Genomic DNA, 15,150 nt, shown 5'->3' with positions numbered 1-15,150 from the left:
CCCCAGGCCCCTCGGCTGGGCTGCCCTGGGGCCGCCGGCAGCCACCCACCCCCGCCTGCGGTGCGGGCCGCCGGTGTTTGTCCCGGGTCTGCCCCGGTCGGGAAAGGCGTCCTTCGGTGCCGTACCCCGGGAGCAGCGTGGAGCGTGGTCGGGTTTCGGCAGACACCTCCTCCCCTGCCGCTGCCTCTCGAGCCTATTCTTGGGCGAGATGTGTAACTTTGCACGGGTGTAGAGGGATCGCTGGGGAGCCCTCGGGGGCCAGGCGAGCACAGCCCCTTGCCCAGCGTGCCGCCGGACTCAGCGCTCATCCTTCTCCTCCCTGGGTTTCTCCCAGGTGTGCCGAAACCTTCCGAAACTGTGTAGCGGGGAAATGTCAGGTCTCACTGGAAAGATCTAGAGAGTTTGAGTTCCTTTGGTACCAAGCCGGAAAGGGGGTGGATCTGCCAAAATCCCTTGTGCACTGGGAGACATTAGGGTGACTGAGTTCCGCTTATGAAACCGATTAAATCAGACACTGGGGAGGGGCCGCAATCCGTTACTTCCATCCTACCTTTAATAGAAACCAGACCTTCTGTTAAGATATGCTCCAGGAAAAAAAATGTAGTTTTATTACTGGACCTGGGAGCTCACATTACAGTGCTGGCATAAAGCTGGTGGTCACGCCTTCAGAAAACAGACTCTAATTTGGGCTAATGATAAAAGTTACAGGGCGAGGAGTCCATCAGCTGCATGGCTTCCTGGTGAAAGGGGCACCACGAAGGATTCATTCTTAGGGAGTGAAACCTTACCCTCTGCCCGGGTGAAGTAGCTGGTGGTGCAAACAGAATTAATTTCTACTGCAGTTTCTTCTCACAGTTATTGTTTCTTTAACTGGAGACAGTTCTCTTTGCTGTTTCTTATGTCCCTCAGCCTGGTTATCTCTTGGAGATTTGGTGCAAGTTTCTAGCTGTTCAGGAATGCATCGCTAGTCAGAACAGGATTCACCCAGTCTGTGTATTTACTTGATGTGTGGCCCTTCAAGGTGAGCATACAGATACCATTGTGTAGGGCCAGTTTAGTGTCTCATCAGCATGCTCTTTAACGAACCACGGGAGCTGTACTGTGCCCACTGTGATGTTGCATTCTTTTCCGGTTGTCCGAATAGGCTACTGCAGTTTCAACATATTTTTCCTTTCCTCTGTAGGAGGGTTGGAGGTGAACTGCAAAGAAAGTCTGAAAAAGATCCAAACTTGTGTCTGTTTTGCTCTTCTGAGGTGTTAAATGTATTGGCACAACCAAAAATTAAAGTTTTGATCTGATCTTTAAAACAGAATTTTTTGTCTCAGCAATTTGATTCATCACGTCTTAATTACACCATGTCTTTCTCAATTTTTATGCGGTCTTTCAGACTGTACAAGATGTGATTATCTAATAGTAAGCAGTTGAACAAAAAAAGTGGGACCTTTTCTCTCTCTAAGCTTTTCTTTGCTGTACAGAATTCACCATGGAAAGGCACGGCAGCTATTTTCCCTCTGGAAATCATTGTTAGCCCCCACATTGCTCAGTTCTTTTTCTAAAGCCATTCACCTTGGGGTGCATAAATAAGGGAACAATGCTTTGCTGATACAACTCTCCTGAAATAAGTCAAACTTTTGAATTGAAGTGAGAGTTGTTTGTTTTTCTTTCCTCATTATCTATGGGTGGATTATCTGAGTTGCGGATTAACTGTGCCATGGATACAGATGCCTGCACTGGCTGTGTCCAGAGCCAAGCTGGTCCGGCAGGACTTGTTGGTTCAGGCACAATGCCATGTGGACATAGCTGCACTGCTTCCAGGGCCAGTTTTGGCCCAAAAGTAGTTTAGCATTGAGCCTGAGCTAATATGCCTTGCAGGTTCAGGGTTGATGTCAAGTAAAATCAGCTTAGATATTTCCACACCATGCTTCTGAATCTATGTTGTGCAGAAATGACTAGTGACTGGTGGGCCTTGCTAGACACGAGGGAACACCTCACAGAGCCTGTTGGTGTGGCTGTTCTTAACTCCCTGAATTTATCAAAAATCTCCTCCCTCTTCTGGAGCTGACGGAGTTGATCAGCGTGTGCTTGTGCACTGTAAAATGGAGGTCCAGAAGTATCTCAATTTCATGCTGCTTGGGCTGGAGAGGTTATGAAACATCTGTGAGAATGGATTTGTATTGCTTTGGGGATTCATTGGAAGTTAAGAAAAACTTTGTTCCTTTTGTTTTCCCCTCAGTGTTGAAGAAGTGGTGTTACGGTGCACAGCGCACACAGGAAACTGTTTCAGAGCTCTGCAGGCGGAACTCGTGCACCCCATTGAGCTGGGGGTGCACAGGACACTCAGTGCTGGGTCCGGGTATAAACTAGAATAGCACATTGTGGGCAGGGGGGGAGGAGACGGTGAATTCGAGCAGCTGACCAGACTTGTCCAGATTGTCTTCCTTGAATCTTTCTAAGGAAGTGTATTTTGTGGATGTGCTTGGAGTTTGACAGGAAGCTTGGTGAATGAGTTTGCCTTTCTGCAGTGTTGTAAATTGGCACAAAGAGTAAAACTTTGTCCTAAAGAGTGACAATCCTAACTCAGGGCTATCGCCCCTTTCAGGGGATTACCAAAGCACAGCGTGTTGTTACATGCTGTGCTTCCAGCACACAAGTGACCAACTGCACATATTTGCTTCAGGCTATTTGAGGTATTGAATTAGATGTTGATTATTCTTGGTTCTGTGGTGCTACCTTGTCTAAGTAGTATGTGTGAACAGACCCGTTAGGATCTGCTTGGTTGCAGAGGAAGAAACCTAATTTGTGTAGTGTGTCATGTATTTTATGGTGAGAGGAGCCGGAGAAAGGAAACTTTACATTTGCTTTAGTCAGATACGGTTTGATTTTTGACTTTGAATGTTTTTTGCAGCCTTTTTCTGAAAGGGGTTGTTTGCAAACACTATACTGTGATACTTTTTTTTTTTTTTGAGCTTTGGTAGTTCCAAACAGAAATGGTGTTGCTTTTAGAAGCTTTCTTTTGATGGCTTTGGAATTCTTGCTTTTCTACTGCTTGGTGTTTTTTTTTTTTTTTGTTTTGTTTTGTTAAAAGGCTTCAGATTTTTTTAACCTGGGTTTTGCAATCAAAACCAAAACAGCATTCACTAGAGCTTGTAAAAGATGTTTTACAAAGAAGTTATTTCTGTTTAATAAGAATGTATTTATGGTAGTATTTTGGCTGTGCATGTAAACTAGACTGTAAGCTTCTTATTTTAGGTGTGCTTGCTCACTTCTACAAGGATTTTTCTTTTCCAGGTTTATCTAGCAATGTGGCTTCAAAATTCTGGGTGCAAAGGTTCAGTGGCACAAGGGATTTTACTTTAAAAGTTGTTTCCCTCTGATTTAGGAACTCTAACCCACCCTCTCTTCAGGGCTTAATCCTCTCAAGATTGACTTAAAGGGAGGAATCTTGCCATTGATTTTTCATGGGAGTGTGGAGGGGATTGCATGTGTTTCCATCTGTCATCTGTCCTAACATTTGGAAGATTGCTGTGCTCTGCAGGGCTATGCTGTCCGTCTCTCTTCTGAGGGGGATGCTTGCCTGTTTCTGAGTCAGTTCCTTCAATTTGGAAGTCATATGCAGTGGGTCTTGGTCTTACTTGACTGAAAGTTTAGTGTGAAATTGCTCGTGGTCAGCTACGCCCAGGAAATGGTATTGGGGGAAACGCTGGTAAAGTAATTTGGTCCCTTGGCTTTCTACTGGCTCAGGTTTCTGAGTCATTCCTGCTGCTGGGCGAGAAGACTGTAAACAGAACTAATACTCTGCACAATGGGGTTCTGACTTGTTTTAGCTTCTTAGCTGTTGTGACTGTTCATAAAACAGGGACTTCATTGTCCTGAGCAACTCAGACAGGGAGTCCTCTGCCTCAAGCAGTGTGTGATGTAGAGAGAGGCTTCTTTTCTTGTTGCTCTATTTCCATGGAAAGTCTGGACTCTGTGCTGTCTTTAGCTCCTTTGTCCCTCGCTGGGAGAGGTCAACTTATCCCAAGTATTCAGCTGCCCTCCTGGTTAAAATTGATCCTCTGACACCATCTCTACCACTAGAGAAAGAAATGGGTAACTTCTCATACATCTTTAACTCTGTCTCTCTACTTGTTCTTTCTTTCCCAGGGAATCATGATAGTTCAATTTCTCTGGACCCTTTTTTCCTCACCTTCTTTGCTCTTGAAGTGTATTATATGCAACAAGCTGTGAAACTGAAGAAATGACGGATAAAATTCTAAAGTCTGGCAGCAGAACAAGCAATAATAATGCACTTCTAGTTAGATCAGAGTTGGTTTTCTGATCTAGTGCTAAGACAGACATATATGAATTCCTTAAATTAAATCTGTGCAACTAGAGGGGGGGAAAAATCCTGTCCGTGGGCACAAAACAAATCTGTTTGAATCGGACTAATGTGTTAGTTGTGATATCCAGGATCTGCTGCAGCTTTGGAGATAGCCGGAACACATTCTGAATTCAGTTGTGTTGTGCTAGTGGAAAATCAGTGCTAGTGAATAGGATCTCTGGTCCCAGTTTCCTGCTCTGCATCTCAGGCTACGCCTCCCTCCCTGTGTGTACTAATCTTCTGTGTCTCTTTTGTCTGATGCGGAAGCTGTTAATGAAGATGCTTTTCTACTCCAGCTGCCTGAAAGCAAGACATTGTCTGTGGGAAGCTTCCCCAGGCTATGATAAGAAGATGGGGTTTAGGGAATGAGTTTCTTGGTCAGTTTAGCCTGTCCGAACTAAGTTAGGTTTAATAACAAGCCCTGGAAGTGCAGGTTGTCATGACTGCTATTATATTTTAAAATGCTAGGTAGGGAACTGTGGAGACCTTTGGGTCCTGTTCTTGTTTCAGTGTTTGTAAAATCTCACTTCACATCTCATCCAGATTCAGATAGCAGCTAAAAATGGTGATTCCAGCTTCCCCATGCCTTGTGTGCTTGCTGCTTACTTAGCGAGTATCAGGCTCCAGAGTGAACTGGTTCAAATTTCTGGTCTTTTGGAAAACCAGCCCTTTTCCCGCAAATTGAACAAATGATTTGCCATTGAATCAATAAGCTGAACTGTCTTGCCCTGTGGCAAGGTAACTAGATCCAGTGCAGTGTAGAAGCAAGGAGTGGCACCATTCCTTTCTGTTTTGGGTTGAAGTTAAATGGATTGGAGAGAAAGTGGAAGTTGCGATTTCAAATTGGTTTAGCCTGATTTAACTGCTGCTGTAAGGTGTGTTGTGTTTCCTGCCCCCATCTCCCTTCTTTGTGTCCACAATAACCGTTGGGCAGTTAGCTGGATCAGCAAGCTGATTGTTCTGAAAGTCATTTTTTTACATGGACAGTGGACTGGGAAGTAGGTGAGCCTACCTCTTCTAGTTGTAGCTTATGTTTAATCTAGCATAAGGTAACCATTTATCCACAGCCTCAAAAACTTGCCCTGACTTTAGGCATATTGTTTCTCTGTCTGTGAAATAGGGATAATAGCTCCTTACCTGCAAAGTATGGTTAATGTTTGTTGAGATCTCTGTGTTTCTGAAATAGCTTCCAGCTGAATATATCAGAATAGTAACTCTTTCAAGCTTTTCTGGTCACCATTGCTGGAAAAGCTTGCAATGGCAAGTTTGAATTAGATTTGTAAGTTTTTATTCCCTTCTCAGCCCTGTTTAATATTCCCTCTCTGCCGTTCTGATTGCTCATCCTTTCTTCATCCTCTGTTATGATAGGCTGTGAGTAGCGAGAAAAGATTTCCTTTCCCTTCCAAGTTCCCCACAGTAGTTCTACTCTAGTCTTTCCCTTTACCACAGAGCGTCGTGAAGTCATTCAAAGAATGTTGTGTGCTAAAGATATACTATGGAAATAGGAGGTGGGTGATGACTTTCTCATATCACTCTTAGCCGTTTTTCCCATTTGTGCTTACTCTCATCACAAATGGCCCCAGAGCCTCAGAAACTAGCTGGCTGGGGACAGTCTTCCTTGATTGACTACTGTTAAAATCCATGCTCTCTCTTCTGTGTATGTATGTTTTTAAATCCCAATAAAGCAAATGAAGTAGAAATGGCAACTGGAGTGCTGTGGAACAAGTTTGGTGTTGGCGTTTCGGTTACTGGAACTTGAGTCCTGGAGATTATCTGTTTGTGCTGTTTAGGAGTCTGGTAAGCTCTTTTTCTGCTCATATAAATGTAGCTTTTTCTTGTAGCAGACAGTAATTATTCTGAATTTACATGGGAAATTTATCTAAGCAGTTTGAGACAACTATGAGCTGAGGATCCAAGAGAACTTATGGCAGGCCACAGCGGGAGGTAGCCTGCATTGTTATTGCTTGGCTCCTTTTCCCCTGTGCTGGACTGTCTCTACACTGCGAAGGAGTTTAGTTCAAGTTATTTAAATGATGATGAGGTAGCCTGAAGTCTTCAAATGCAGTTTGTCATGCCACTTCTCACAGTGTTCTTATCATACGCAAGTTTGGTGTAGATGGCTTTGCTGGGTGAGCTACTGAGTACATCTGGCTGGCAGCATGCTGTGGAGTATAGCTTGATTTCTTGTTTTTTACTGTTTATTGCACATGTTTAAACCTCTAACATCTTGCAAACGATGTGAAGGAACATCAAAAAAAAGTAGATGGCGCTCCAGGGAATAAACTTTCTGAATGACACTTTGCATGGGGAATTGTGCTTTAAATGGCTGAGCTATAAATCAAACTGTATGGGGTCTCCAGGAATAAACCAATCCCATGTTTTTGTCACAAAATTGAGCTGGCAGACAGAATTAATCTTGTGTCTGTCTAGATGCCTGATAGGATCTTGCTTTATTTCTATCCTTGAAGAGCAAGGTGAGCAGAGAATTTCGCTTCATGCTATAGGAAACCAGTGGTGGTTCGGGGACTGTGATTAGGCTGTTTTTTTCTAAGAGCAGGAGGGGGCAAATAAAGCCAGAAGTAGAAAAGGTCATGGGCAGGAGGGCTGTAAATGATTTGCCATGGATTAGGGGCTTAATGCTCCCTTGTTCTACCCTCTTTCATGGTTCTAAACAAGTTCAGGGCTTCTCTCTGAAAAGGTTTCTTTGGGGTTGAAGCCACTAATTTTGGCTGGGTCAGACAAAAGAGCCTAAGGCTTAACTGCAAGTCAGTTGAGGTTGCTGGTGCCCCATGAGTTGGAATAAGATGATGGCCTGGCTGGTCTTCTCCACTTCTCATCTTGTTTGACCATTAGTTGGGTCTGCTGCTCCCCATTCCTCAGCACCAGCACCTGTCTTGGGACTAGGGATTTTTTGTTGCTGCTAGCAAATTACCCCTTTTCGGCAGAGGTGGTCCACAAGAGTAAGATGCCTAGCAGTAGTACTTCTGGTTTGGAGCTCTCCCTCTCGTTCATTATGGTTTTACGTGGGAGACACTTCTTGGGCTGTGTTGGTCTGGTTAGGCAGTGTGATACACAGCTGGAACTATTCTGCCTGGCTGTGAGCAGCTCCAGCAGTTAGACAGGATCCCTGCAGAGAGCTGGAGCACTGGGGGAGGGAACAAAATGCCATTTAATCCACGTCATGAAATCTGTTATCAGTGGCCAACTCAGTGTTGTGGGTGGGTGAGCGGTGCTGGCCAGAAGAAGCTGTCTTTTATTTCTGCTGTGAAATGTGAGGAGCTCAGCGCTGTCAGGCTGGGAGCTGTGGAGTAGCTCTGTGGAGTTTGGGATGAATTTGTCAGTCAGGTTCTTATAACCCTAAGTTTGTCGTTTCAATCTATCCTGCTAGTGCTTAGTCTTAGATTTGCTACTTGGCTGTCCTGAGCAGTTCCCTTGGGCAGTGCCTCACAAGCACAGCTACTCTGGCATGCTGCTCCTGTACTTCTTAATTGCTTAAATCTGGTGCCTCCAGTACCTTCTCTGCCTTGGGATCATGCTTAAAAGCCTTGGCCATGCAAGTTAGAGAGAAAATCTGTTAGGTTATCATTCATTTTTCTGTAAGAGTTGGTTAAGGGCTCAATTTGTTGGATGCTACTTTCCCATCAAATGTGAGGGAGGAAACTACATGAAACAGATCATGCTATATGGCTTACGGTGGCGTGAAACTCGGAGATGATCTAGGCTGTCTGGATCTGCTAGAGTCCTCTGATTGCATTGCTTAGGTTTGAAAAACACTCTGTGTTGGATGGAATAGCCGGTGTGATGTGAGGTGTTTGGTGCCACTTTCTCTGGAGCGGTATTGCTCTGGTGTGATCCTGTCTTTGCAGGGTTGGGAAGCTGTTGGGGAGGAGGGTTGAAGACAAGGGGTTGGGGGTAGTGCAGGGAGGAAGCTTTGTGTAATTCTTGGCTGGCTTCTGAGTAATTGTTTTAATGAAATGGAATGCAGTGTATTCAGTGCTTGCTTGGCAGAAACAGCTATTTTTTTATTTTCTATTTTTTGGGGGGGGAAGGAGTTGGAGTTAGTCTATTTTCCAGCTGCTTTAAGCAGTTAGGCTTGGATTTGTCGCAGAGATAGGAGTGGAATATTGTTCTCAGCGAGGGGGCAGTTGCACTGCTGTGTGTGTGTGTGGGAGGTTGTCTTTGTACATTCAATGTGTAAATGGAAGAGCCTGGTTCCCCTGTTTCTATGTGCGTTGTGAATGCTGGTGTGGTTCTGAAGTGGATCAGATTAAAGTACACAACAGTAATGGGATGATAGTGATGTGAGTAGGTACATGTCCATATAAAAAATATATGCATCTAGGTACTTGATAGGAAAATGAATCAATTTTCCACAGTGCCCTACTTCAGTGTATAGCAGGGAAGAATATGATCTGTTGAGACAAAGAAGTCAACTTAATTTTCAGCAAAGCAGAAATGTGGGGGCTGGGAATCTTGACTTCTGTAGACTAGTGCAAAATATTCTCTCTAGTTATCTCAGATGGTTGTTGACTTTTATCATCGGATTGGTGGAGGAACAATCAGAGATCATGCTGAAACCCCTTTTTTAGAAAGTAATTTGAAGAAGGATTCCTTTCATGTACCTATGAAAGGGAAGTTTATTCTCATGCTGCTTCTATTTCAGTATTGCTGACATTTCCATTTTTGGTCAGCACTGGAGATTGGTCTCTCTTACTCATCTTTACCTCTCAAAAATCTACTTTCTCTTTGGTCTTTATAATTTTTTTTTTTAATTGTGGTTTTCTGTGGTCATGAGTTCTCTTGTGAGTAAAACAGCCTTCAGTTGGTAGAATAAAATTTTTCTTCATCTAATAACAAAACAACAACTTCTGTGCAGGGCACCAAGATGAAGAAGCTGTCATGTGTTTAATTGCTTTATTAATACTGCTCTTGGTAAAAAGAAATCCTCACTATTTCTCTTGCTGGTGACAAAACAAGCAGGAGACTAGTGACTAATACTTCTGGCACAATGCCAGATGATAGGTAGAATGATAGGTCATCTACATTCTCACAGTAGGAAGAGATGAGAAAACCTTAAACATTCTCCAGCTCTTCTCCATCTACTGGCTACAATATATTTTAGTTCTAAAACTGTTAGTTTTCTGTCTGGCTTTAACAGTTTTCTTTCTTTCAGTGGGCCTCTGTCATGACATTGTGAAACTCTTGAGCCGCATTCTTCTGCCAATGCTAAAAAAATAATAATGCAGAGCTCTAGAGCTGTAAAGCAATCGCCAATCTCCATCAAATTACCACCCACATCTTCTCCCAAAGTAGACTGGGGGACCAGTTCCCACATTAATTTCTGGCACATTGTCCTCCTCTTGTTCCCAGAAGCTGCTTTTAAAGTAAAAAGAAGCTGCTTTAATTAGATTTTTAACCATGTGCTTCTTGGCCCCTTGTACTCTGTTGTCTTTCAATTATGTTGCTTGCCCATGATCTGTAATTACTTGGGTTATCTTTTTTAGTAGAATGCTCATCAGATTGAAAGCTTCATTCTAAAACTTTATACCTATTATAGTTGTAAGTGGTACTAAGATCCACATGACTGAAAAATGTTAAATATTTTGTTGTCATTTCCCCCTGCCCTGCTCTGTGAGTTTACATTGTGCTTTTGGCAGCACTTTGTGTAAAGTCAGTTGCTGATGATGACTTACACTTTCTGGCTTATAAAGAGTTTGGTGTTGCTTCCAAGTCTGTTCCCACTCTCTGTTGCAGAGAACCCTTGCAGAAACAAAAACTTCTTAAAAAGAAAAATCCACCATTTTGAGAGTACTTTCTTAGTAATTAAATTTTTAACCAGCTAGTTAAACCACATACCACATTTGACAAAAGTTCCTTTTCTAAAAAAAGGGAAGCAACCTGCCTCAGTGGTTGGCAGGTCAAGCCGGCAAGTCTTTTTAACTTGTCTTTATTTGTATCTCAATATACTAACCTTTTATCTGGCATCCTTAGTATCTGGGTGAGATTTGCTGGGACTTTATTTCTCCTTATAGGCACAGGCTTTTCAAACTTGAAATACCTTGGTTTCTAAGGGTAGATTTGCATTCGTTGAACGCTCTTTGCATTTATGCTCTTGGGAGATATGCTTGTTACTTACTGAATGGGAAGTTCCTGGAGTTAATGAAAAATGCTCTCTTCAAGGACTAAACTCTCAAGCCTGCATTCTGATATCACATTTAAGAGCCTTCAGGATAGGAATGCCTCAATAAGACTGTACTAAATATGGATACGATTGCAGTGTCTCTTTAGTGTTCCTGTTCTTTATTGCTGGAATCCTTCTTTTGCTGGTAGCCAGGCATTCTATATCTCATGGGCAGAATTTGTGCTTCTAATGCTTTTAATGAATTCAGAATTTATACTAATATTTCTGTCCTTCATTTCATCACCTTTATGTGTGTCTCAAATTTTGTAACTGGCACTTTGCCTGGATGGGTTTATATTCAGATCTGTTTATGCTGCTTGGATAGGATTTCCACTGTTTAAAAGACGCTTTTTTTCCCCTCCCTTAAGTTTCGTGTCTATTCTTGCATAACCATGCAAAACTTACCCTTCCCTTTATTGGTTATAGGGTCCACATGCATTCCTGCTTCTGTTACTTTTTAAAAGGCAGATAATTAACTTAGAATGTGCAAGCTCTGACAGTGTTTTGTCTCTGACTGGGTCCAAAACCATTTTTACATATGCAGATGGATAGATATTTAGCAATCTTATTATTGACTATGGTTATCTGTGTGGCAAAGGTGAGATGCTGGGGTATCTGAGGTGGTGGTCCTGCTGGCAGCTGAGCCAATATAATGGCTTGCTGCTGCTGAAAGGGGGGATGGTTTTACTTTCACTCATCCTTACCCCTTTTCTGCTTCCTTGTCTGGCTGTTTGGACAGACCCCTTCCTTCTTGCTGACTGCTGTGCTCATCCCTCTTTTCTAACCCCAAAGAAAACAGTCAATTTTTTTGGCTGGGTGTATATTCTGTTGAAGTGGTTCACAGAGGGGTCTTGTAAGAGCCAGAGCCAACACAAGTAAGTGGCAGCAGCACATGTCTGGAAGACGGAGTAAAACCTCTCCATTTTTGGCAGTGGTGAACTGTTAATTCGCCTTTCTGCATCTTGTGAAACTGTATCCTTCACTCCAGGGTGCTCACTGTCCAGTGAAACTTCTGTGCTCTGTTCCTGTGTAAACCCTGATGTAACATGTTTCCCTTCCTTAGATGAGTTAGAATCAGCAGTTACCAAATTACCATCTCCATGTAGTAAGTGCTCTACAGCTGTTATAAGGTGTCCTCTTAAGTGGTCAAACTTACACACTTGTCATTTCCACCTGAGGGCTCTGGAGCACAAGTAAATGAGACTTGCTGTTGCCCAAAGATTTGGAAACCACTGCTGTGTGTTTACCCTGTTCTGATTTGCCACTGCTTATGGCACTAAGCTACTGCTTAAAGGCTGCTCAGAGGAGTTATCCAGTACTGGATTAGCATGTGTTGTAACCTCAGTGCTGTTTATGACAATTTTCAGTTCAAGTCAGACCCAACTGCCTACAGTTATGCAAATCTCAACCAAATACAGTCCACCCAGGGCCTAAAAAATGCCCTTGTCTTACCCTCATTTCAGTGGGCATGTAGAGGGTTGCTTGGTAGTAGCTGGATGCCACACACCTCTGCATTTGGCAGTTTTTCTCCAAGTCCTGTAGTCCAGGGCTGAGCAGTGTCTGGCACGCAAATGATGGCAGTGTTTTCCGCTCTGGTCTACTGTCCTTGTAGTTGTTACTGTTCTCTGCCTGCCTTTTCCAGAGAGGCATGAGAACAGATTGCCCAGTTCAGGTCTCTAAAGAGTGTACTTCCGTGCTGGAGGAAGAAAGCTAGTCTGCTGGAGCAGACAGATGACTTTCTTTCCCAGCAGCTCTACATGCTGCTAAGGAAGAAGAATAATAGGTAGAAGGAGTCTTTCCTTTCATTGCACAAGGAGGGCAGACTGACTTTTGGCAAGATACTAATTATATGGCATCAACCTTACGTACATGACTTGGAGAGAGCAGCACGGGTTTGGAGTGGCATCCGCTGTAGCAAAATTGTAAGGCATGATAAATTTCCCAGCACTGTGATGCTCTTACTGCCCACTGGCACTAGTTCCATGAATGTTTGCCTGACTGATCAGCCAATGGACTAGAAACTACCTCGAGCCCTGGGCTTCTGTTTATTCTCTTTACCAGAGCTGTAGTTTAAAATCTATAGTGTCTTGTTTCCTGCTGTTTCTATACCCATCCTTGGACTCTTTGCTCTGTTTAATGGAGGTCTCCTTTGTACTAGATTTGTTAGATGTTTGTAAAATGGCAGTACACGCTGTGTGTTGACCTAGCACTTGCAGAGTAGCTGTGTGCTGATGTAGCAGGAAGGGTCTGGTTCTTCAGATAGCTGGCTTGGCTGAGCCCCTCTTCCTGTAGGAATACAAAGGAGTTGGTATTTTGATCAGAGGCCTTGGCCCTGGGAAATTGTCCCAGAGGGGTCAGTTCAGTGGCTGCTTGTTTGGTTTTCATGAATATTTTTGTTTTGTTTTGTTTTGGCAGAGGAGAGCAGATCTTGTTGGACTTTTTTGAATGTTGATCCCAGTTTCTGTGAACTTTCTGAGGGAAGCCAGCAGCAAATAAAAATTCTTTGACATGCATGAGGAGGGTTAACTTACTATTTCGTGCATGTAAGGATAGACAGAGGACTAAAAAGGTTAGTATATTGGTGACTAATATTTTTATTTTTAATTTTTTTTCCATCTAGGATATTGGCTGAAATCCAGCCCAGGTCAGTACTGAGACAGTATTAACTGCTTAGTTGCTTGTGTAAAATGTTTACACTCACTCCAGTCTGTTCCTTCCACCAAACTCAGCCAGAATGCCACTTGACTCTTGTTCACTTTGAGAGTTGCTGTGTATGAACAGAGCTAATGTCCCTTACTTTTGCCTGAGCCAACTCGCCTCCCTCCCAGAGACAGTTAGGTCAACATTGGCCATTTGCTAATTCCTTTGTCTGGGACTTCCTGGAAATGCCTGAAGATCTATTTGCTGTCAGGCAGAGATCAGAAATAGATCTTGCACAAGAAGAGCCACTCTAGGAGAGGACAGTCAGAGGCTGTACTTACCCTCCTTGGAGACCAAAGCTGTTTCCAATTTGGCAGTTGACACACAAGGAGCGAAATGAAGACTCTAATTTGTGTGGATCGTTGTTCCTCATAGTCTTTCACAGGGCTAACTATAACTGCCCATAGGAACAGCAGTCTATTTGCTTCCAAAAGGAGGGGGTTCTGACAAAAGACTTGGTAGCAGGTGGAGCTCATAGCAGGCTGCAGATTCAGACTGAGAAATTCCAACTTAAGTATTTTTAGTACAGGCCTGAGAGTGAGACTTGCTTTCTATTCTGATATAACGTGGACTTGCCATGTTATGTTTGGCTGTTCAGGACTGCATATCAATTCTCCATTTCTGAAAGTTAGATGATTTTTTGTGCTATCAAGGGGGTGTGAATGTTAGGGTGAGGATTCTGATTCATGATCCTCATTGGAATTCAGGTGCGGTGGCTACAGACTTTACTGCCTATAGTTGCTGCAGGTCACAACCTGTTACATTGATATAAAATGGAATACATGGAGGTTGAGATTTAGGTTTAGGGTGTGGAGTTGTCGACTGCTGTGACTGAAAAATGTGGCTGAAAATGACTTCCACTTCTGTTATCAGTACTGTAACTTGTGGGTGGGACAATTGTCTGAGGACAGTAGTACTTAAATCATGGTGGTCTGAATCACTGGAGGGTCATGAGTTGGCTGTTTAAGTCTGTGTGAATCGTTTCACATATCACGAACTTTTCTTGTGCAATCTCCAACTTCTCTGTCCAGTAAACCAGAACCTGTTTTTGTGCTCTTAAACATTGTACAAGGGTTGAAATTAGCTCAGCCTGGTGCTTTTGCATGCGCTGTGTCACAGGGTGTGCTGGAGCTATGACTTGCAAACCCTTCACAAACTTTTCCTGACCCTCCTGAAGATTGTTCATCGAGCAGTGGAAGAATTTTTTGACTAAGTTTATCCATCTTTGGTAATTGTTTCCTGTTGTTCAGGACTTGGTTTGAGAGTACAGTGAATCTAGATAGAAAGGAACCACACAGGGAGTTATTTTCTCTTTTAGCTTCATACAACTGTGGGTTCATCTGTCTGTGAATTGCTATACAGAGGCATTCAAGGCTTGTGTACCTGGGGATCTGGCATTCTCAGAAGCTTATGGTAGCTGTGAAACTGAAAACATTTATTTGTTTAGTAAGCTGGACCATGAATTCAGTTTAAGGCAGCAGGTCGTAGCATAAGGTGTTTGTTTTGTCCTGGCATGAGCTGTTTGCTGCTCAGGACTATAAACAGAGGGAAGTAAATATAAGATGTCTCTTCACTTCAAGTGTGGAGAAAGCCATGCTATAAAAAAAAAAAAAAAGAGGATGCTGTATATGACAGGAAATAACACTTCCCTCCCTGCCTCCCCAGCGCTTTCTGGAAATGAGATATAAATGGACGGACACACCTTTGGGAGGGAGCAGGCTCTGAAACCAGAGATGTCACAATGCTGCTAGTAAGTTCAAGTACTCTTCTTGGAGGCAATATATGAAGAACACAACAGCCAGCTTAAGCTGGATTTGTATGGCCTTGCTTTGCTCTATGCTGTCCTTCGATCTTCAGTGCCAGTAAGAGTTTGTTCTTCCTGGTGTTTCTGTTGACAGCTTCCGAATGC

Source organism: Haliaeetus leucocephalus, unplaced genomic scaffold, assembly GCF_000737465.1.
Source record: "Haliaeetus leucocephalus isolate CR32 unplaced genomic scaffold, Haliaeetus_leucocephalus-4.0 Scaffold13, whole genome shotgun sequence".
Lineage (NCBI taxonomy): Eukaryota > Metazoa > Chordata > Aves > Accipitriformes > Accipitridae > Haliaeetus > Haliaeetus leucocephalus.
Note: the sequence above shows the minus strand (reverse complement) of the source record.